At 44.5% G+C, this 24,884-nt stretch overlaps 1 long non-coding RNA gene across 1 annotated transcript in view; it reads left to right on the forward strand.

The window, feature by feature from the left end:
- Positions 1-18,240, forward strand: part of LOC109312567 — a 24,835-nt gene extending 6,595 nt beyond the window's left edge. Inside the window, exon 3 of the long non-coding RNA XR_002101850.1 lies at positions 18,163-18,240. This is a non-coding gene — a long non-coding RNA (uncharacterized LOC109312567). The remainder of the gene's footprint in view (positions 1-18,162) is intronic.
- The last annotated feature ends 6,644 nt before the right edge of the window (positions 18,241-24,884 follow it).

The raw sequence follows: 24,884 nt of genomic DNA on the forward strand, positions 1-24,884 counted from the left end.
TGCTCTTCTCGGTGTCGGTGCCGGTGCCTAGTTCTGGCCAATGCTGCAAGGAGCACAGCCCCTGCTGGGTCACTTCTTTCCCTGCACTTATGGAGAACAGGAAGGAAGCCCCAGGCACTGGAACTGCTGTTTTCCCTGCTCCAGTGCTTGGGTTTCCCTCCTTTTGCCCTGTGAGTGCAGGAATCCCTGTGGAAATGAACAATCTGGCGGGGGGCTGTGCTGCTTGCAGCACTGGTCAGAGCCAGTCACCAGCACCCAACAAAGCACCCCTCCCTATATCTTGTTTGTATGACTTTGGCAACAGGAAGCACACAAAAACAACAGCTGAAGTTTGCTGCTGAGGGGAGATGTCACCCTATTTTCATGCTGTAGAAACCCATGTTAAGTGGGCAAAAGCCTCCTATTTTCATTGGCAAAAGTGGGATGACTTCTTTCACCTGCAATCAGGAACTCTATCTGTGGCTGCTCCATAGAAATGCATGTAGTGGGTTTACCTTATTAGAGCTTGGGTTTAGTCCCAGGATTGAGAGTCTGCTGTTTGGTGGGTGGGCTCCAGCAATCAATCTGGAGGCAGTACAAGGGAAGCAATGTCCTGCCCTATTCCGAAGGGAGGGAGTAAGGAGCAGGTGGACCAGAGAACTTTGGGAGTGGAGCCCCTGAAGAGTATAAAAGGGGAGTGTGCTAAGTACGCTGGAGAGAGATGATGAGGGACAGCTTGGAGCTCCAGAGACAGCTGTCCTCAGGACCCCACCTGAGTTTCAGTAGCGCGTGAATTGGTGCACAGAGATCAAGCTCTAGGAGACACTTGAGATGGTTTGAACCTGCGAACCCGGCAAGCACCGGGGCAGTCAGTGTATAGATTGGCAAATGGATAGCTGGCCCTGGGAGCAGCTTGAGGCTGCTCGGGCCCCATACGGTGTGCAGATTGGTACACAGAGGACTTGCCTGGGGGCAGCTTGCGGCTGCTCAAGTTGGCCCCAGCCCGAGGCCAAGTGACCGGAGCACCACAGTGCAGCTCTACCTTTTAACTAAAAGAGCCCTGGTACCCAGAGCAGGGCCCAGGAATAGGAGGACCCCCACTGTGAGACTGGGGAACCAGGGTCCTTAAGGGTTTTGCTCCCATGAGAGGGCGAACCCTGAGCTGCCCAGTGCAGGGTGCCAGGCCATTGAGGAGAGCCAAAGGTGCCACTGGAGAGAGGCTCTCATGGGATCAGCCTCCAGAGGATGAGTCTTGGCTTCTTCGGAGAGAAAGCATGAGTTGCTGGGGAAGCAGACCCAGCAAGGGAGGTGGGCACAGGACAGGAGGGTCTGCCACCTCCATCCTCCATTGCAGGAGGGGCCCTAAAGGGGATGGGTTCCAAGAAAACACCTTGGGGAGGTACTGAGTGCACTCCCTATTTTGGGTGATTGTTGTTGTGCAAGTCTATATAGCTATGGGTATTCTTTAAGGAAGTTTATATGTTCTTAATATGTTAATATGTATATTTGTATTGTTACTTGGTAGGTCTAGGAGATATTATTCACTTGCATTATATAAGTTGAGTCCCTATACACATTTATCATGTTAACTGTCTTGTTCAATGTATTAATTATTGTAGTTATATGGTTTATGTAAATTGTGAGATATTATACATAGTGTCATATGCTAAGCTTTATTGTAAATATTGCATCTTAAGTATTTATTATAGTAACAAATTGTATATAGTTAAGCACTCAGTCTGAGCCTTGCTCTGTAGAGAGGAGAAGGAACTGCTCTAGTAGCTGGCCCCTCCATCAGCACCCTGCCTGACCCTCACCACTGTCATTGGAGGACAGGGCACATCCCCCAGGGGTATCTGGGCTATATTATTTTCTCTCCTGTGGAACCCTTTGCTGTCCTGGTGAACGGATGGCCCCCTCCAGTCCTCTGCCCCCCGGACTCAATATGGACACCTCACTTTGCAAGCCAGGGCCATCGTAGGTTTAACTGGCCTCCTTTTGTGCTGGGATTGGAGTGGGTTCATGTTCCAAGCCACCTGGGAACCCAGGGGCATTCCCTTCAACCCTGGAGCTGGATGGCTGGGCAGCAGGGCTTGCAATGCTGGAAGACTGCAATGGTCGTGGCTCTTCTGTAGGGCTGTCTTGGGGTTCTGGAGCCTCCCCCACTCTTCCAGCCTGAGCATCCCCTCCAGGAGCAGGCAGCAGCATGCTGGAATGGAACTCTGAGGGGTACGACACATCACTGTCTGAATCAGAGTCGTCTTCATTCACTGGAGCAGGAGGAAGGACTTGTTTTGTCTTGTGCCTAGACTGTCTCTCAGACCGAGGAGGGGAGCTTGGCTGCTGGGGAGCCTGTGCCGACTAACTCACCAATATGCAGGAGTAGGCTGTAGTGCAGTACTTAGGGCGGCCCAGGCCTGGTTTCAGGGGCCCCTTCATACAGGGGTAAATAGCCCATTCTTCTGAGAACTATGTGAGTCCCAGCTTTCCAGTGATCTGTGATCTTATGTCTTCTGGTCAGGCCTAAATTCCTTAGGTCCCCAGGGCTCAGTCCTTGCTTCCTTACTCGGGCATCATAATTTCACTTGTCTCAGTTGGTTGTGGTTCACTAGGTCTTCAGCCAGGTGGTAGGCCCACCTCAGTCTGTCTCTTGATTGCTGGGCGTGTTGCCCATATACCTTCTCCACTCAGAAATGGAGATCTATAGGAGGCCAAGATCTAGAGGATTACCAAAGTGCCATCATTTCTAGTTTAGGGTCCCCAACATGTTCAGCAGTGTTCTGTTGAATTGCTAAGGTTGGGGATCTCTGTGAGGGTGACAGGGAGTCATATGGGGTTTCCATATCCTCACCATGGTCAGCACCTCTTTGAGTAACTTACTCTCAAAATCTCTGCCTTGATCAGAATGTAAGCAGGCGGACAGTCTGAAAATGGAGAAGTACTTCTTCCACAACACTTGAGCCACCATTTGGGCAGTCCCATCACAAAAGCCTGGGCATATCATGTTAAATGGTCTGTTATCAGCAAGATGTTGCTCTTTTGATTCCCATCTCCCTCTATAGTAAGAAAGTCCATGCAGAATAGTTTGAGTGGCTATGAGCTCTGAGTGGTGTGGAGGTAAGGAGTATGTGATGGCAGAGTTTGTTCCCCATACGGGACCAGAAAAATCTCTCCTGTGCTAAAGCTAGAGTCCATTCTACTTCCATAAGACTGACTTCATTGTGAAGAGCACTCGGGGCTAGGGCCCACTGTTCTCTAGGGAGGGCCAGCAGCAACACCTCTTGTATCTCAGAGCCTTGTACAGTGCAGCACACCATTTATTAGTTGCAACTTTCCCCATTCCCTTAGCAGGAGCCACCCAATTGGAGCACCCACTTGGTTAGGAGGGGGCATAATAGTCCCTCCCCTCCCTTCAACTATCAGGATCATGCTTCTGACTGGCTTGCCCCTCCCCCACTGTAACTTGGGGAAATGCTGAAGGGGTCAACATGGTGTAATGGCTCCAAGCCTGGGGAATTCCTTTGAGAGGTACCCCCAGTACCTCAGCCAAGCAAACCCCATCAGATCCCTCTCCTGATGGGCTTCTCATGAAGAGATCACAGAGAGGTCACACAGCCTTTGGCTGTAACACTTCTTGAACCTCTGCAGGAGTCATTTGGGACAAAGTGCCAGTGTCAACATTTTTATGTTCAGCCCAATTAGTGGAGGCTGAATGAAAAGTCAGCTAAAGCAGCAACCCACCAGTGCCTAGTGGCATTCAGGTTGGCACAGGTCAAGATGTATGTTAATGGATTGTTATCAGTCCATACCTGAAATGTTGCCCCAAACAAGTAGTCCCAGAATTTTTCAGTCGCTGCCCACTTAAGGGCCAAGAACTCTAAGTTATAAGCCAGGTCTCTAGTTTCACTGGGCACAAGGCCTTGGCTGGCAAATGTCACAGGGTGTCTTTGCCCCTCAAGGACTTGGTAAAGCACTGATAAACAGGCATCAGTGTGAAGGACAAAGGGAAGGTTCCAGATACACCAATGTGGGGGCATTAGTAAGATGCTGAATAAGGTCTCAGAAAGCTTTCTTACACTGCTCATCCCGTTCTGGTCCAAAAGCCTGGGTAGGACTCTTTACCTCCCAACTTCTTTGGGAGTGTTCCAGTGTCCTTTGGTTGCATGAAGCTTTCCCCATCTGATATCCCCAGGTAAGGTGATTCGGTGGCTGGGCAATGGTGGCATAGTTCTGCACAAACTTCCTGTAAAAACCTGAGAATCCCTAAAATCTCTTTAGGTCTCATTCGTTTGTGGGTCTGGGCCAAGCAGTCACAGTGCATACCTTGTCTGGGTCAGTACTGATCGCCTGTTGAGATACAATGTGCCCAACATATCTTACTGAGGCCTCACAGAACTAGCACTTGTTGAAAGCCAGCTTGAGGCCTGCAGCTTCCAACTGATCCTCTCATCATGTTCCTCTAGGGTCCTCCCAAACACGAGAAGGTCATCCAGGTACATGAGCACTTGGGTGAGATGCATATCCCCAACCACCATTTCCATCAATCTTTGGAAGGTGGCCGGAGCACCTGAAATGCCTTGAAGCATTCTCTCAAACAGGAAGAAACCCAACAGGCAAATGAATGTGTGGTGTTTTTTTTTGTTTTTTGTTTTCACCTCTCTGAGGAAAATCTGGTCATATCCGCTCCTCAGGTTGAACACAGAAAAACATTTACTGCCCCAAGGCAGTCCAGTGCCTTTTGTACCCTAGGGTCCATATACTAATCAACAATTGACCAAACATTTAACACCCCATAGTCAATACATATACAGATCTTTCCATTTTTCTTCCTTATGATGACAATGAGGGAAGTGTAGGGGCTCTTTGACTTGATGATTATCCCATGGTTGAGAAGTTTGGTTTTTTGTCCTTCTTTATATTGTATATGTGACCGGGCCTTCTTGCATCGTTCCTGGGGCACTGTCCTCCTGGTCGTTGGCTACTCCCCGTCCAGACCTGGTTGTCACTGTGGGTGTTCGTTCTCCCTTGTTGCCAACCCTCCTCTTTCCTGCCACGACTTGCTGTTTCCCCAGTGGGCGGGGCTAGTTCATAGGTCCCTCGGTGGCCCAGGCTTGGCCCGCTGGTTGCACACGGGGCTCCGCCACCCCTACACCCTGGCCTCATGCCACGTATGGGCTCCACTTTCCCGTGCCTGCTCCGTGCTGCTTCTGCAGGCTTCCAACACGTCCTTCGTACTCAATCCCACCATCCGTGGGATACCCCACCTCAGTGTAAGACCCTTCACCTTTATCTACACTGGTGCCTCAGTTGCACCATCCTGTATACCCCACGCCACAAGCCCCTCACCCGGTGAGACCCTCCACACTAGGAGTCACTGATATTCTCACTGTCACGCTGATCTTCCACCAGATCCCTCTTAACCCGAATGGGGCGGGGAAGGGATTTCCCTTAGTTGCTCTCTGGCTGCCCCGCTCCTATTCCTTTAACAGGCATCTGCTGAACTTGGTGGCGATCCCATCCCGAGCTCCCTCCAGCCAGATGATCCGTGATCCTTCGTCCCTCTTCGGCGTGACTCGCATCCACCGTCCTGGCACTTACTCCGGGGTCCTCAGAATCTTCCTGGGCCGTCCCAATCTCTAGCAGCTCACCTGATCCGCTGCTTCTGGGACAATCTGCCGATGTCCCTGTCATTGAGCTTCTCTTAGGGGTCGCTGCTCCCTCCAGCACGCCAGCTTGATGTTGTCTGTCCCAGAGTTCCCCCGCTGTCGCTGGCCCTAACCATTTCTTTATTCCTGGGCTCTCCGCTGCCTCCAGAGCAGCGGCCACCATTTTTAAATCCCCCGGCCGGCATCTGACGCTGCCATCAGCTGCTGGCCACAGCTGTAAGAAGATGCGGCTAACAAGCCACGTGGGTTCTCCCTCTGGCTTGGTGTCTCTCCTGTCCTCGGCTTCAGGTAAGTGTCTCCTGTTACCTCAGGCCCCAGGACAGTATAATTATTATGTTTATATTGATTTTTACTGTCCTATATTACTATTTTCTTGGTACTATATGATTTAGGCCTATATATGTAAGTTAGCATAAGTCATGTCAAATTTCATTTTGTTTGTCAAGTCTCCATTCTGTCCCCAGGCCTGGTTTTGTAACCCATGACTTACCCCTACCTCTCCTATGTAACTTGGTTCCTGAATGAATGGGGATGCATGAGGGTGCTTGAGAGACAATGGCAGTAGGTCTAAAATAGCTCCCTCTGAATGACCAAACCATTAACACCAATCCCTGGACCAATGACCCAGCCTTTGGAACTACCCATCGGCATGCAAGAAACAAAAGATTAAGCAGCCCACCATTGTGCAAAGGCTGCACATGCTAGGTAAGAACACCTGGAGCCCTCTGGGACAGGACTGACATTGCCTGGACAGGCCTTCCCCATAGGAGATCAGAGGTAGTCTGCCCCGTAAAAAGGTCTAGTGAAGACTGACTCTTTGGGATGCCCTTTCCATCTGGACCAATACCATGCCATACCACCTATCCACCCAGAGGCCCCACCGGTGACCCCCTTCTGGACATCACCTACTGGACAAGGGCCAGCCTCCAGCCTGAATAGGAACCAACCCCCCCCACCCCCTCTTCAACCAAGGACTTGGACTCTGCTTTTCTTCCCTACCTGGACTCCAACACTTCCACTGAGTCTCTTTCACCTGCTGCCATTGTGAGTGCTTGTGTGTGTGAACCAGTAACTTCATGGGGCTGTGTGGCGTGTTGACTATTTAATAAACCTGTTATTTGGACCCCTGCATTGGGTTTTTCTTTACTATGCTTCAGCCCTGCTCCAATCTCTGCTCCTCACCCCTCTAACTTCTGTCTCAATTCTCCCTCTCCTGCTTCTGGCTCACTGCCATCTCCAACAGGTGTCCTAAGCTCCTCTCTGCCTCCAAAACCCCTGTTTCTTTGCCACTGTCTTATCTCCACTACCTTTTCCCCTGAGCAACCAGGTTTCTGCCTCAGTTTCTTTCCTGGCTGTCTCCTCCTTGCCACCACTTATCTGCCCCCCCCCCCAAAAGTTCTCAGCTATCTCAGTTTCCAGCTCCAAGCTCCCAGATTTCTGTCTTTCTCTCTCTTTTCTGTCTGTCTCCTCCTTGCCACCAGGCTTCTCTTTTTATTTTTTTCCCCTCCCATGCACCAGTGGCCTCGAGTTACCCTGGGGCCACTTTATCTTAAGTAAACCCAAGCCTCAGTTCCTCAGCCAGCTTCTCTCTAGTCCACCAGTTCTAATCCTGGTTCTGGCAACTTTCACTCCCTACACATTGACTTTCTCTCACCCTAACCTTCCCCCAAGTATCCCAGCTACCCCAAATGCACAAATACATACTGTACCACCAAGTCAGGAACTTACCTATGTGTTGGTGGGTTGTATGTGTGTGAACTAGTGAGTGCGCATGATATGTGAATTAGTGATCGGGGTATGTGTACTAAGTGTGGAGGTATTGACAATAGATTTTTGTTTCATAGTTTTTAGTGTATAGTGTGTATGTGCTTGAATTGGTGATTGGTATGCATGTGCCTAGGCTCGTTTGGATGTGTATGTGCCTGACCTAGTAGTGTGTATGTGTATGCCCCTAATTGATTTGTGTGTTTGTATATGTGCAATTTTGTCACACCATCCTGTCTAACAGCACAATATTGAGATCCTGAGAGTTAGCCTGACCCCACAGGGCAACAACAGTTATTTGTTTGATAAAAGCCACTTGTTTGCTGTGACTTCTTATGGGTTCAGATAGTCTTGCCTGGCTCCAACATAGATAACTCTGTGTACACTATTCATAGAATCATAGAATCAATGAGTCATAAGGCACCTAGAAAGATCATCTAGTCCAACCCCCTGCCATGGGCAGGAAGGAGCACTGGGGGTGGCACGGGTCATAAGACCCCAGCCAGGTGCCTATCCAGTCTCCTCTTGAAGATTTCTGGGGAAGGTGAGAGCACCACCTCTCTGGGAAGCCTATTCCAGGCTCTGGCCACCCTTACAGACTCCAAGATCCCTTTCTGCCTCTGTGCTGCTGAGAGGGTCAGCCCCCAACCTATAACCATAATGCTGGTTCCCTCTCCCCAGGTGCAGCACTCTGTACTTGTCCTTGTTGCACCGCATCCTATTCAGATCTGCCCACTTCTCTAACCTATCCAGGTCTGCCTGAATGCGGTCACTGCCTGCCGGTGTATTCACTTTACCCCACAGTTTGGTGTCATCAGCGAACTTGATCATGGTGCACGCCACACCCTCGTCCAGGTGGCTAATGAAGATATTGAAAAGCACCAGCCTAAGGACTGAGCCCTGGGAGACTCCGCTGCCCACACCCTCCCAGGTCGACATTGACCTGTCCACCACCACCACCCTCTAGGTGCGCCCCTGGAGCCAGTTTGCCATCCATGTGACTCTGCATTCATCAGTGCCTCAGTCCCTCAGCTTGCCCACCAGAATTGGGTGGGACACTGTGTCGAAGGCCTTCTGGAAGTCCAAGAAGATGACATTGACTTCTTCCTTCCCATCTAAGCTCTTTGTTACCTGGTCACAGAAAGAGACCAGGTTAGTCAGGCAGGATTGGCCTTGCACGAACCCATGTTGGTTACTCCTCAACATCACTTCCCCTGCAGGACTCTCACAAATGTGGCCCTTGATAATTTTTTCAAAGACCTTCCCCAGGATAGAAGCGAGGCTGACTGGCCTGTAGTTGCTAGGCTCTTCCTTCCTCCCCTTCTTGAAAATAGGGACCACATTGGCTCTTTTCCAGTCCTCAGGGACTTGGCCTGAGCACCAGGAGTCCTCAAACAGCCATGTCAATGGCTCCGCAACGACACCAGCCAATTACCTCAGCACCCACGGATGAAGGTCATCGGGGCCCGCCGACTTGGACACATCTAAGCCTTCCAGGTAATCCTTAACTAGGTCTGAACTAACAGTCGGGGGACTCGCATCCTTCCTGGGCCTCTCTACGCTATCACCCAAGAGCACCCCATTGTCAGCAGGCAGGAACACGGAGGCCAAGAACTTGTTGAAGAGTTCTGCCTTCTCTCATGCACCCATCACCAATTGCCCTGCCCTGCCCTGTCTTGTAGGGGTCCATTGTTACCCCGAGACTTCTTCTTGCTACCTATATACTTGAAAAATGACTTTTTGTTATCCTTAATCCCAGAAACTAATTCAAGCTCCAGTGCTGCTTTAGACTCCCTTACCAAATCCCTTCAAGCTCAGGTCAGGGAGGTGTACTCCTCCTTTGTCCCTGCCCCCTGCTTCCACTGCCAGTATGCTTTTTTTCTTTGCCCTCAGGCCGGCCTGGATATCTGCGATCAGCCATGAAGGTTTCTTGGACCCTTTTCCTGACTTTCTGTGCAGAGGAATTGTGTCCTGCTGCGCCCCAACGATAACCTCTTTGAGGCAGGACCACCTTTCCTGGACCCCCATACTAGCTACACCCTGAGCTCCGAGTGCCTCCCTGACTACTGCCCTGAGCACATCGAAGTTGGCTTTCCTAAAGTCAAGCATTTGCGCTGTGCTAGTTACCCTCCCCACCTTTGTCTGAATAGAAAACTGGATCATTTCATGATCACTGTCCCCTAGCTTCCCTTGTACTAGCACCTCCCCCACCAGGTCATCTCCAGAGGCTATGTTCATTTGTGATTTAAATTTTTAGCTGTTATGATGGGGGGGGGGGATAATTGCAAACAAAAGAAAATGTGACATTTAAAGAGTCACATATAAACTTTCTAGAGACTGGACTTACTGAGTGAATGAGCCAGAAAATAGAATTCGGTCTCTCAGAAATGCCGTGGGTCATGCTTCCATGGCAATTGGCAGTATGAATCTTTCAATAAGCTGTTATCTCCCTACATATCCTTTTACTTGAAATTCATTAACTGTTTTTTTTCCCACATTGGAAAAGCAATTCATAAATCTCTTGGGATACAAAAATGGAATATAAATGAGTTATTTCTACAGAAGTGTGCTTATTACTTTGCCTGTTTGCTATCGATTTTGATAAAGAATTGTTGCTATACAAGAGTATCCTGCAGGCAGTATTCCTTTACTTACCTGCAAGATGTTATCTTGCCTTAAATATTTAAATTTTTAGTCCTTAAAGATAGAGCCAAATTGGCTTTTTGCAAAATCAGTTTGTTTCTCAAGTCCTTAAGAATAGTCAAAATGACATTATATTCTAGGACTTTTGTGGAGGTAGGATGTATTGGGGGCTTGGGGATGTGTGTGAAATAAGGATAAGAATCCATGGTTGGATTGGAGTTTTCATTTATTTCCATAGAAGCTGCTGTACTTTAACATCATCCACTAATGAATGTTGACAAATTGCCCTCAACCTTTTAATATACTTTACTAGTGCATATGTATATGTTACCCACATACTGTTTATCACTTGGTTCAATTTATTTGCATAAATATTGTACTGTAAGGATGGATATTGAGTAAATTGCCATATTTACTACTTAGTAATTGGTTTTTAACAAAGTGAGTGTCCCACCAGAAGAGCAGAAGGAAACTCCTACAGAAATCAATTCAATCAATATTAAGAAAGGGAAAAAATTGCTCTGGAAACTGTGGTAAAAAAATGCATGCTCCTTGTCCATTTTAATGGTACCTGGGGAAAGTGTTCACCCAGAAGGAGTGAGCAGGAGCTGAGCTTTTCATTTTATACCTGCAGCATGTGAAGAAATTAGAAAAGGTCTCTAATTTTTGTTACAGATTGAATATTACATATGAGAGAATTCTAGCACCAGTGGAGTAAAGCATTCCAGAAGACAGTACAGGAAATACTGCAGTTGGATATCCAGGGCTCAAATAAACCCATGGGGGAAAAAACCCTTCATGGCCGCACTTGCTTGGACCCAACATGTCCATGAAATGTTGTTCCATACCCCAAGGATCTCTCTCACTCCCTATGAGAGCGAGGACCAGATCCTGACTGAGGGGCTTCCACCGGTTCTCCTTTGGGCAGCCCAGTTCAGAGATGTCTGATTTCGCTGATTCAACTTGATGTGCATCTTGTAACTGAGGGACTTTTGATAAGTTACTAACCAAGTGGGAACTCTTGGTTAATTTCTTTATCTGTTTTATTATCACTGTCAATTGTAATCTGTATTGTTATGTTGTCTGTTTATTAGCTTAACCTTTTTATTAACTATTATATGTGCAAACTATATCTTTTGTTGAAAGATTCATTCTTTTTTGTAAGTGAAACTTGTCATTGCTTTCCTTTCCAACATCACCTCCTCGATCCCAAACCAAAAAGTCCAGTGGCTAATAAAGTTGCAGTGCTCATCCAGTCTGAAACTAAATTGATATACTCAGAGTGCCCAGCTGGCCTGTGACATACAGCTCAATGAAGAGAACAGCAAGTTGGTGTCATTTTGAAGATGAGGCTGCTCCTATCTCAAGTTTAACTTTGAGATGGAAATGTATTTTATATGTTGTCCTTCCAAATGTATTCATCTAGATGTATTTTCCCCGCTTATACCTGAGGGAAGGTTACCAGAGGTTAGCTCAGGACAGCTTCAGTCACCTTCTTATGGAAAGAAAATGTTTTGCTTGTCCTGTACCTCCCTCCACTAACATTGATGCCATTTCAAAATATTACTGTTGTATTTCTTTACAAGAGAAACTTTAATATGTAGTTAAATAATGTCCCATATATTTTGCCTGATGCTATTAATTTGTTTTTATATTCAGCTTATGAAAGAGAAATTTTGATCTTAAGTTAACAGCACAACTAAAGACTATTAGTTGACAAAAATGTAGTCTTTAGGATGTTGTCTACAGTGTGTTTGACCAACTGTATCCTGTAATCTTTTAAACCTTCTCCCATAGGTCTTATTTCTTAAAATTCTTTTTATTATTGTGTCCATCTTTTTACTAGTGTGTTGCCCAAAAGTGATCACAGTATTCCAGTTTTCAACTCACTGGATCTCAGTAGAACTGAAAAATTAGCTCCATTATGTACATATAACATCTAGATTGAGGTGTCCTTTTTGCACCAGCCTCTTTGTTGACTTTACTTTGTGATTCCAGACTCTTTTCTGTTGTGCTCCCACTTAGCAAGATCTTACTCATTTTTATTATATGTGAACTTGTTTTTTTTTTTCTTTCCTTAATTTTGTCTTCTTGACTTCAGGCCATCACTCCAAATTGTCAGGATCATTTTTAATTCTGATGATGTCTTCTAGATAGCTTGCAAACTCTCTTCTTCCCTTGCTTGGTGTTGTCCACAAATAACGTAAGTGTACATTCCTTCTCCATCCTCCAAGTTGTTAATGAAAACATCGATGTTCACTTTCGGACCACACCAAGCTGGTTCCATGCCACCACATGGGGCTCCCAGTACTGCAATTGGGAGCCATATTCCATTGGGTCAGGGCAGGCCAGCTCTGTTCTTTCATGTGGGGCTTCCAGCATTCCAGTGGGAAGCCTTATGTGGCAGCGCGGAGCCCTCCTGGTGCAATGGCATGCAACTCCCTGCAGCTCCCACAGCACATGCCATTGGGCTGGGTGGGCTCCATGCTCCCATGTGGGGCTCCTTGCACTGCAGCCAGGAGTACCACACACCCACCCACAAACCCCACCCCTCCACTTGCCCCACACACACTCCCCATATCCACCCATACACATGCACATCATTGGTTCTGGCAGACTCTGTGCTGCTACTTGCAGTTCCTGGCACTGCAGGCAGGAGCTTCCCTCCCCATTCACCAGCTGTCCAGTCACATGCCATCATGCTCAATGCCTCCACATGGAGTTCCAAGGTGGAAGCATAGAGCCTGACTGGTCCAATTGCATTAGACCTCTGAAAGCACATTCCTCTCTCTGGCTTTCAGAGGGGCATCTGTGGGCCAATAATAATTGTTTTTTGGAGAGGGCCAGTGGGCCACATAGGATGGCTTGGTGGGCTGCATCCAGCCTATGGGCTGTATTTTGACTTCCTCTGTACTAAGCTCTTTGCAGCAGTATTGTTCGTGTGTTGGTTAGATACACACATGAATGCAGCTCAGTCTTTCCATGACTTACTTACTCCTAGCCCTGATCCAACAAAGATTTTAAATATATTTAAAGTTTTAAATATTGAGTTCCATGAGATTTACAGTTAAGCATGTGATCAAAGATTCTTTTTATTTCAGCATATTTTGTGTTTTTCTATGATCAAAGTATTGTTCAAAGCAATCTTTCTATTGCTTTAGCTAATAAAGAGATAGCTGTACTCTAATTCAACCCCTTAGGCACTCATGTGGTGTTTGTAGTATTGCCTTCCTCTGACTTATGCTAGGGGAGTGTCCCTTTTAATTTCTGTCTGTAGTTTCATGGGAGCACTGCCAGTAGATGCTGTCTGAGGAATGTGTTCTATAGGCGTAAATGGATTAAATGCTTCCAAGAGGTTTCTAGTTTAAACACAGAAATGATAAAACTCGTTGGAATAAATAATATCTCTTAAATGGCATTTAAAATACATTAAGTGACAAAAAAGAAGAGAATGGCTTTCTATCATCAGTTGTATAACTTTCTGAAAATATGTTGCAAAATTTGAAAGTCCTGTGCCAAATGATCAGTCAGTTTGTGTAAAATGCTTGTTGCTCAGCAATCATATCAATAAATTTTCATTGGTTAAGGGGATATAGAGAACTTAGTCATAACTAAATAGGAATTTTAGTCTTAAAAAAACAAATCCTCAGTTTCAAATTGAATTTACCTGTTACATATCAGTTTAATTATTTCTAGGGGAAAAAATGAGTTCACTGAAATTTGTCAATCAATAAAATATTTTTAGTTTATCTTAAATATTAAATATTAGTTAAAGACACTAGTCTAAAAGATAATTTCAAGATTCTGTTGTCTGGATACTTAAAAAAAATCCTTTTGTCCAGCTCTCATTTAAATTAATTAGGATTCCTTTAATTGATTTCAATGGTAGTTGCATTGGGTCTGTAATAGTACTATTTATCCCAAGGGTCATTTGGGGATTTAACACACTTTAATTTTTATTTAGTATGTACACAGATTTAGATTCTTTTTAACTTTTGAGTTTGGTGGCAAAAATGAATGTGTGGTCTACAGTTGTAGTGGGTTTGGAGTGAGGTCCCTCACTTGTTTACCAAATAACTGGATGAAACAGGTCTTATTTGTAGTGGCTCCTAAACAAGAAACAGAAAGTGTCTATATTTTAAAGACAGTTTTCATGAAGACCTCCTTCTGTCGTGTTTTTTCTTTTTAAATGAAGATGTGATCTATGTCACAGCAAGATGACAAACACGCCACAATGTCAGTTTTGCAGAGTCACTTTTCAGAACAGAATTGCACTGTATAGGACTCACATATGTGGTTTCTGTGAGGATGCATTTTTGCTGGATTGATTCCCATGTTGATTGCTGTATTTTCATAGTACAGGAGATCTATATATCCTCTGCAAATCAGTAGTGGTTTAAAGAAAATTCTTTTTCCTGTTCAGAGCTGTGGACCTCTAACATAACCCACTGTCTGCCTTCTTATTAGGACATTAAGTGTGAAAATGTGTTTATGGGGGAAAACCCTCTATATGGGTATATTCTGCCTGCATTACAGAAATTTGTAGTGCTGCCCTTTTTAAGTGCCATGAAAATGCTGAAGGGAGTAAATTGGCTTCAGGGTCATGAGTTTAAATCCAGGTAAAGGAAGAGGAGCCTGAACCTAGTTTCACCCCAGATTATTGCTCTTTTTACATTTGGAGAGCAAAAATAAGGCCTGTTGTCTATGTTTACAGACACTAAAAATATCCAGACCAGTAAACTGTATGTTGAGGTTGTGCCCATGTACTGTATTTTCTATTCTATTATAGCACATAGTACCATAAACTTCAGCCACAATGTAATCCAATATACATTTTAAGATGATATTTGACTGTCCATGTTTAAAGTCCAAGCATCTGCAAGAGCACTGTATCTTTTCAGAATGACACTTCTGTTCCTGGATTGTATGGACACACCATGGCTACCTTTTGTGTACTTAGGCATTCAAGGTGGGGATTGTTAACAGTTTGGTTTGCTTGGGGCACCCATAAGCGCAATCTAGCGTAAAGCTTTTGTATTTATTCTTTCTGCAGTGAAAGAATAACTTAATAACTTCCCCCAGCCCCTGCACATCCCAATCCCTCTCCCCAAAATCCCTTATACTGACAAATGTATTTTATATTTTCTAGAATATAAGGACAGTTATTTTGTGATTCATTTATTTTTGTGGCCAACCAGGATGATGCCACTCAGAATGCTGTGGGCATTGAGGTGCTGTACTATCACTCACTTCCAGATTGTCAAGCACTAGTTCTGGGAAGCACAACCAGCAGTGACTCATGGGACTGGATCACCCTGGACACCTGGAATGACAAACAGTGGGTCCAGATCTCCCTTCTGTGCCAAACCACCTTCATGGACATTGTTGCCCAGATGGCCTCCCATATCATGCACCAAGACATTGGCATGTGGCCACCCCTCACTCAGGAGAAGTGGGTAGCCCTTGCCATCATGAGCTTGGCCACTCCCAGCAGTCTTTGTTATGTTGCCAACCAGTTCAGTGTGAGCAAGACCACAACCAGAGAGGCTGACCAGGCACACCACCTGGACATCAAGAATGTCCTGGTCTACTGCTTCACCTGCCTCATCAACCCACATGAGATGGTCACTGTTGTCTGCCACATGGATTCCCCAAGTGCATGTGGGCCATGGATGGCATGCACATCCCCATCCTCTGTCCACCCAAGGTGCCTAGGAATTCATCAGCCACAAGGGCTACTTTTCCATCATCCTGCAGGGTGTTGTTGATTACCTGGGACTCTTGTGGAGCCACTTGAGGTGCCTGGATATATGGGGTCACTGCCAGGGTCAGGTAAGGTCTACAGATTGGCTCAGGGAGGAGGGTGGTGTCACAGACAGCATGGTCCTATTCCCCTTACCCACTACTTCCTGCCAGAGGGAGCCCTGCCAGGGGCCTTTCTGCTTCCCCAAATGATGGGTCACCAGCTCCCTCATACCACGTATCCTATCCTGGGCCTGATTCCCACCACTCTAGCTCCCAAACAGGGTAAGGTGGTGACCTCATCCCACTACCCCCCATCCTAGAGGGCTATAGCCTTTTTGTGGGAGGCAGTGCTGATGTCAGTCAGGGATATTGTAAGTGGTCATAAAGTGATCACAGACCTTGTCCTTAAATTCCTTCTTCTGGTGCTGGGACTGCCAGCTCCATAGAGGCACAGTTTGCCTCCTCAAAAAAGCAGGTGCCCTTCTTAAGCCCCCATTCCTGCACCCTGGCAGCCCAGCTTTAGCATGCCCCCTTCCACATCTGGAGTTGCTCCTTGTGCTGCTCTCACAGCTCCTGGTGCCAGGAGTCAGTTGTGTGTGCCCAGTGGTCACAGGTAGCAGCCAAAGTCTGCAGCATCTCCTCCTTTCTCTTTGGTGCCTTCTATGGACATTCCTCATGTGTTCTGCAGTTGTGCAGCCCCAAGCCATAAGCCAGCATTGCATCCTCTGTGCATGGTACTCCCTCACACAGATAGTGTCTCTGCAGTTACATAGGGGAGGGACAGAGCCTTTGTTTGAAGTTGCAACTTTTGCTGACAAAATTAAATATAAGGGTAGGTGTCTGGGACCCTTCCAGTACTTGCCTGGGTGCTCATGAAGAGACAGAAAGGTAGCTGTGTTAAGTCCTTTATCTTGGCCCTTTCCCCAGGGCCTAGGGAGCTTCCCTGCTGCTCTTCACCCAGCACAGAAGAGAACAAGGTCCTGGCTGTGCTGTGGGTAGATAGCAGGCCCTATAATGGTGTTGGAATGGTTTTCTGGGGAGGGTGGGTCTGTGTCCTTTTCTAGGAACTGCTTTCCCTGCTCGGCTAGACCAGTTACCCACAATTGCAGGGGATGGGTCTAGCTGAGTGGGGAAAGCAGAGAGATCATGGTGCCCCTTTCCTTGTACCGCCATGGGCTGGACAGGGGGAGATCATATTTTTTTTCCCAGTGAAGCAGATGAGCTGTGCTTCAACACATTGCAGGACAGGTGATTCACTCTGTTTGGCAACATTTTGTTTGGCTATGAAACATTTTGAAAATGAAAGTTCCTAAAGCAAGAATGAAGGACGAAACTGAAATAGCTACTGTGACATTAAATATTGTGATGGGTCAAGTCATAAGACATTATGCAAATGGGTTAGAAAATCATTTTCCCCTTCTTCTTAACCCAAATCAGGATGCAAAGTCAACTTGAAAATGTTCAGAAACACTTTTGGTAGGGGGAGGAGCAAGAGGCAGGGTGAGTGGGAATCATTAAGTGAAAATCTTTAGTTTCCAAATCTTGAGTAGTCATTTTGACCAGATAACAATTTATTTTGTTCTCAAAATATCAAAATAGGATGGCTTGACAACATTGAAACTTTCTTTAAAATCTTTTGGAAAAGAAACAGCCTTTTCCTCACAAACCTTCCCAGTTTTGACAAACTGACATTTTTCCAAGGGAAATTTCCTGTCAAAAAGATTCCTAACCAAATCTAAAAAACCAAACAAACAGATGAATACATGTTGAAATCCAAGCAACATAAATATCTACAAATAGATGTAGCAGAAATAGCCCTGAAGTGAAAAGCTAGACATATGTTTGCTTAGGATTCCAGGATCTTAACAGCTAAACTGGAAGAAGTTTATTGAAGTGCACAGAGAGTCAATGTGACAGTTTGAGTCTATTTTGTTAACTGAATGGGGCCTAGGCAAATTCCTGCTCTGACACAGCCCAGAGTTAGAATATTTTATTGTTTAAGTTATCAGGTTTGAGAGTTCAGTTCCAGCTACTTAGGCATCAAATTTATTAATATAAAGTTTTTAATTTCCTGTTTACAGTTTGAAAGTTCAGAACCCTAATTTTAGGGAAAATAACTTCTCCCCCCCAATTTAGCTGCTAAGGGAATTTGGATATTTATTGGCAGGATTAACTTTTGTGAGAAGACCTGAAATTGATAAAAATCTGGCTTATTATTCCTAAAATGGGCATGGTAAATTAAAAAAACCACTGTACAACAATTTGATTTCATATTTCTGTATTGGCTTGCCTGGGCTAAAGTGAATCAGTTTTGTAGCTTTATTATATTCATTGTTGATTTCTTCCACTGTACATATATCTTCAGTAATCCCTCACAGTCAAAGATGGTTGTTTTCCATGATTGTGTTATCAGTGTGTCTGAAGATGGCTGATGAGGCCTATCCAGGATTATACTACAGCTTAGACATGTGTTTCTGTGTGGTATGGGTGGCTCTGGATTCTTGATTTGATCCATGACACACTTTCTGCCACTCCGGCTTTTCCATCTCCTGTTGTTTTCATGAGGTTTTGAAGTATTGAGATCCCTGCAGCAGACTTTTCCTCCATTTAGAGCAGTCCTGGGTGATAGTTGCCCATGAGTTGACATCAATGTTGCATTTTTTTAAAGTTGACCTTGAGGATGTCCCTGAAGTACTTTGTCTGCCCTCCTCTTGAGTGTATGCCTTGGCATAGGAGAATAAACCTTGCTTTGGAAGTCTGAAGTCAGACATCCAGGTGACATGGTTGGCCCAGCAAAGTTGATGCTGGATGACCATTGACTCAATACACATGCTGTTTGCTTTCAGGAGGATGCTAATCTTGGTGCATCACTCTTCCCAATGAATTTGGAGGATCTGCTGCAGGCAGATGATACTTCTGCAGGCAGATGATACTTCTCCAACAGCTTTAGATGTCTCCTGTACATTGTTTATGTCAGCAAAGTGATGATTATGACTGCTTAATTAAACCATGAGTTTGGTTTCAGATTAGATGTGATCATTGAACTTAATTAAACCATGAGTTTGGTTTCAGATTAGATGTGATCATTGAACATGTTTCTTCAGGCATCTAAAGGCTGCACTTACACATTTGGGGTGATGTTGGATTTCTTCGTCAATGTCAGCCTTCTGCGAGAGAGAGTTTGCAAGGTATGGGAAATACTCAACATTCTCCAGCGTCTCACTGTAGATCTGGATTACTAGATCTTGGGACTGTTCATTACGAACTTTTTGGTGGGGGACCTTAGACTTCTGAATATTAAGCATCAGTCCCATTTTCTTGCATGCCTCAGTAAAGAAGTTGACGATTGCCCGAAGGTCTACTTCTGAGTGAGTATACACACTACGGCATCATCAGCATACTGGAGCTCAATGATTGAAGTCTAGGTGGTCTTGGTTTTGGCTTGGAGTTGGCTGCAGTTGAACAGCTTACCATCCATTTGGAAATTTACTCCACTCCAGCTGGAAGCTTTTTTGGCAGTCAGCTGTAACATTGCAGCAAGGAATATTGAGAAGTGTGTTGGAGTGATGGCACAGCCTTGCTTAACTCCCATTTAACCTCCAAGAGATCTATGATAGGTCAATTACTGAGGACTACCACTCTCATACTGTCATGTTGCAGGCAGAGAAAGGTGACAAATTTTGGTGGGCATCTGTACTTCAGAAGGAAAACAGTTCTTGATTGACAGATTTGAAAGCATTCATGAGGTAAAAAAGGCCATGTTGAGGCTTATGTTGTTCCCAACATTTCTTCTGTAGCTGGCAATCTATGAAGATCGTGTCACTTGTGCCTCTTGATGCCCTAAACCCACATGGAGATTCCAGAAGGAGCTCTTCAGCAAGTGCAAGGACATGGTTCAGAAGGGTTCTCACAATGATCTTTCCTGTGGGGGACAATAAGGCAATCCCTCTGAGGTTTCCACAGTCAGACTTGTCTCCTGTCTTTAAAATTGTCGCAAGCATGTCATCTGGGATTTCCTTATCGTTTCAGATCCTCAAGATGAGGGAATGAAGCTGTGATGTGAGCTTCTCTTCTCCGTGTTTGACTTCATTGGGGATTCCATTCACTCCAGGTGCCTTGTTGTTCATAATTTGCTTGATGGTTTCCTTACCTTATCAAGGGTTGGAGGGATTCCAAGATCATCTCTGATTGTGTCTCGAGGGATGGAATTGAGTGCATTCATCAACAGCAGCATTTTAACTGAGAAGGTCTTCAAAATGTTCTTACCAATGGGCACTGATGGTTTTCCTTTCCTTTAGTTCTCCTCCATCCTTAGGTCTCACAGGGGTTGGTCCCTGAGTGCTTGGACTGTAGATGGCTTTGGTAGCACTAAAGAAGCCACACATATTGTGGATGTCAGCCAGAGCTGAATCTCCTTTGCCTTGTCTTTGCATCATTTGTTCTTCCTAGTGTGCATCCACCTTTGGACCTCTGCCTTAGCTTATTGGAGATTCAGTTTCTTTTGCTTGGAGGTGGTGTCATTTTGCCAAGCACAAAAGAGCTTGTGCTTGTGGTCAATCAACTCTTAAATCTCCTGGTCATTCTTCATAAAACATCTTTGATGTTTCCTGGTAGAGAATCCAAGTGTCTCTTCACAGGCATTGATGACAGTGGCCTTGAGGGCACCCCACATGCTCCTGATATTCTATCATTGTTGTTGATTTGGAATTCATCAGTTTTTCATTGAGGCACTCGTGGAAGAGGTTTCACTTGCTTGGGTCCTTGAGTCCTTTAACACTGATATTCTGTTGGCATGGCTTCTGCTGTAACTGTTGTTCAGGAGCCAGTGTGAGTGACATAACTAAGCAGATAAGTCAGTGATCACTCTAGCAATCATCAGCTCCTAGCAGAACTCCAGTGATGCAGACATCTTTGTGATCCTAATGACATAGTCAATCAGGTGCCAATGCCTAGACTGTGGATGTTGCCATGATGTCTTGTGCCTGTTGTTTTGGAGGAACAGGATATTGGTGATGGTGAGTTCATGTTCCATACATTTGGTCAAGAGGAAGATGCTATTCAAGATGACCTTTTCTACTTGATTCCAGAAGTTAGAGTCCCTCCAACTGTGGCAATGAAATCTCTGAGTAGAACAAGCTTGTCTCCCTCTTGAAAGTCAGAAAGGACTTGACCAAGGTTGGGGTAGAATTCCTCCTTGATTTCATCAGCAGCATCAAGAGTTGGGGCATATGTGCTGATGTGGAAATCACGACAAGATCACTATTTGGTTAACAGAAGCGTTTTATTTTACATGGCCATGGGAGATCAGCAAGAGGCGGCTGATGCTCAACAAGAGTAAAACACAGGCTGCTTTCTATACTAATAAATCACATACAGGTCAACCCGACCCCTTGCACCAGGCTTTTGGCAGTCTGACAGCTACTCGTCTTAGTGTCTGGCTAAGCTAAGCAAGTTTTCTCATGCTGTCTCCTAATAAGCTTATCTGAAGGCCACGGTGTTATCCTTGCTCGGCCTTTACCCACATCACATTTTTCCTCCATCCTGACCCGACACAGCAAAACATTCCTTTCAGTACTCTTCCATTCCTCATCAGTGCTTGTGACAGTGGCATATTAGCTACCCAACAGTTTAAGACAGAGTCATGAGGCACTCATTGTTAATATCTTCCACTGTTCATATATATGGAAAAAGTAATAGAGAAATCTTGAATAACTGCGTCATTTTGCCACAAGGTTTGCAAGGGAATACATGTATGAAATCCAATGCAAGCCATTCTGAGCTGTGGGGTGACATGGATTTGTCACAGATTAGCCCCTTTCAGGGTAAGCACTATCTTGGGACTCCATAAAAAGTCTTACTTGGTCTTCATCCTTAAGGAGTCTCTGCAGTCAGGCCTGGTGTGGCTTCTAGAAGGGCAGGCCTCTGTCTTTGAAACCTTGGCTCTTCTTTGTCCTTAGATTTCCCAGTGCTCCATAGTGCCCCTAACTATAAGAGCTCTTTCTTTGCTCATTTCCTGGAAAGGCGCTGTTCCTTTTGAAAAGGGGGGGGGTGGTGGGGAGGGGAGAAGGGGAGGGGCTGAGTGCCAATGTCTCAACTAGTATAGCAGACAGCTTCACTTCAACACAGTCTTATTTGTGCCACTGCAGTTCCCCTTTTCTTTCCTGGGATTTCTGCTTTCTTTCTCCAGCTTTTTCAGAGCCTCTGTTTCTTCTTCACAGACACAGTATGTCATATTAGTAATGAAACTGTAATAAAACTATAGTAATTAATCTGGGGACTAAGCTCACCTGATTAAAATGAAACAAAGTCATCAGGAAGCTATCAGAAAGCAGTCTTTAGTGCCTGCTGCTAGGCTTAGAGGTATTTTCTTATGAGTAAAAAGGACACCTAGATGTCCTACTAAGAAGCTAACTATGGCCAAAGATGCTCCCACTGAACTCTCCAAAGTGTTCCCCGCAAGAACTCGAAGCCACAAGTCAGCTCACTTAGCCACTTCGGACAGAGGGGCCCAGTGCTCATGTGAAAGGGTTTTTTGTTTGTTTTTTTAAATAAATGAAATCTCTCTCTCTTTCTGTGTACTGAAACTTGGGGCTTGGTCAAAGCTACCATCTGCCCAGTGGACATCTGTACTATATAAAATTTCAGTTTAAGTAAATAACAGTGTTTGGTAAGAGCAGGTGAGGGGTTATACTGCCTCATTTGTGATTCCATCAAAGTCTTTCTTTTTATTACTGTACCCTATTGTAAAACTCAAGTGTCAAATTTTGTTTTCATTATATTTGGTTTTGCTCTGTCCCACAAGAAAACAAACATACTCCTACAGCATTTTTTTTTCTAAATTCACTTGCTATAGTGGAAGAGAACCACAGTTAGCACGTGATGTAAATTATAGTTTCCAGTACAGTCAAGCCCTTTAACTATAGTGGCCTGCCACAGCTCATCAATTGGGATTGTTTTGATTTTACTTACTTTAAAAATAAAATGGTAGAAGACAGTAGCTTTGACTAAACTAGATTCCCATGTCAATATTTATGGGAACTTGTTATATGCAAATAGGTAAGAATGAGACAACAAGTTAGCATTTATCAAACTTTATAACAAAGCATTAAGGTGTTATATAAAAAAAATAGCATCGTACTTCATAACTTGTTAATATCTTGCCTTAAAACTTGTTTGCATACAATGGTGACAAGCTGCAACAGGGCAAATTTTAGGTTGGAGATGGAAAGGAACTTTCTAGCCTGATTGGAAGGAAAGTTGCAATGCCTGGCAATGAGGATTGTCAGGCATTGGAACAGACTATGTACAGAAGTTGTTCAATCTCCATCCTTGGAAACTTTCAAAAGTAATGTCTATTTGCTTACCATTTATGCCTCTGTAAAAAATTGACAGACATTTGGCAGGGATGGTTTAGTTGGGGATGGTCCTTCCTTGAGCAGGGGGCTGGACAAAATGACCTTGTGAGATGGTCCCTTCCAGCCCTACTTTATGTTCCTGAAAATTATTTTTTTACCTGTGGGGAAAAATCAACACCATTGCACTTGAGAGGAGGCTTATTTTTGCCTTTTCATAAAAACATTAATTCTCAAGGTAAACTTTTGCACAAAACTTTAATGTGGTTACAACCAGTTTTATCTTCCTGTAAGCTATTCTGTGAATTCTTCTGATAAAGTATTCTGATAAATTCTTATCTTTGCTTAGAAAAAAAGGTTATGATGATAACTCACTTTTTTCCATAATTCTTAATTTCCGTGTATTACTAGATTTTAAGGATTAATTATACCTTTTGTCTTCCCCAGTGTTTGTTTTGTTCATTATTCTTGGAGGATGGCATTGAGTGTATACTTAGTAAATTTGCAGGTGAAACTAAGCTGATTGGGTTAGGAGGCAATTTGGAGTATAGTATTATGGCAGATGATGGAACAAGGAGCAATGGTCTCAAGTTGCAGCAAGGGAAGTTTAAGTTAGATATTAGAAAGAATTTTCTCACTGGGAGGGCAGGAAAACACTGGAACAGGTTACCCAGAGATACTGTGGAATTGCTATCCTTGAGAGTTTTTAAGACCTAGTTAGACAAAGCTTTGGCTAGGATGATCTAGTTGGGGATGGTCTTCCTCTGAGTGGGGGGATGACCTCTTGAGTTCCCTTTTAACCCAAATTTTCTATGATTCTATTAGGATTCAAAATAGCCTTGATTAAATTGGGAAAATGGTTTCAAGTAAATCAATCTAATTAGAATAAATAAGGACAAATGCCAAATATGACACTTAAGATTGAACAATTGAATGCACAGATACAACTTTGGGAATGACTGGCTAGGTTGTAGTTCTACAGAAAAGAACCTGTGGGTTATAGTTGATCATCCCCCCTCCCCAACCCAAAGAAAACAAAAAACTAACAGAATACTAGGTTATGTTTACAGGAGTGTCACCTGTAACTCACAGGAAGTGTTTTTTTCAACACTGATGAGGCCTCATCTGAAGTACTGTGGACAAATAGGAAAGAATAAAAAAACAAGATTAGAGGTCTAAAAACACAATATTCAAAGAGACATTGGAGGAATTGGGCTGTTTAGTCTAGAGAAGAAATGACTGAGAAAGATTTAGTAAAAGCCTTCAAGTACAAAAACGGTTGTAACAAGGGACATGGTGACAGACTGTCCTTTATGTTTACATTGGACAGAACAAGAAGTAATGGCCTTAAATTGCAACAGTCCAAGGACAGCTGGATATGTGTTAATATGATCTGGAGCTCCTCATGCAAAAAGTTGTAACTTTGCTATGATACAAGCACTCTTAGCATCTGTTTAAGCACTCGAATGTGTGGTCACTTGTGTTTTAAATGCATTAAACACATATTAAGTGTAACTTGCAATGTGGTCTTTTGAGTGGACCAAGCTCTTGTGCATGACTGGTTGGTGTGAGGGTGTTTTCACTAGCTAGTCACAGATGGCAGTCAGTGCATTCTGAATCTGTTCTGCATATTAAAGCTGAAGAGGAAAAAAAAACAAGCCACATCCAGATCTCATTCAAAAAACACACCTGCCTCAAGGCAGGCTTTGAAAGCATGTTGATTCTGATTAGTCAT

Source organism: Crocodylus porosus, unplaced genomic scaffold (genome assembly GCF_001723895.1).
Source record: "Crocodylus porosus isolate Cpor-Errol unplaced genomic scaffold, CroPor_comp1, whole genome shotgun sequence".
NCBI lineage: Eukaryota > Metazoa > Chordata > Crocodylia > Crocodylidae > Crocodylus > Crocodylus porosus.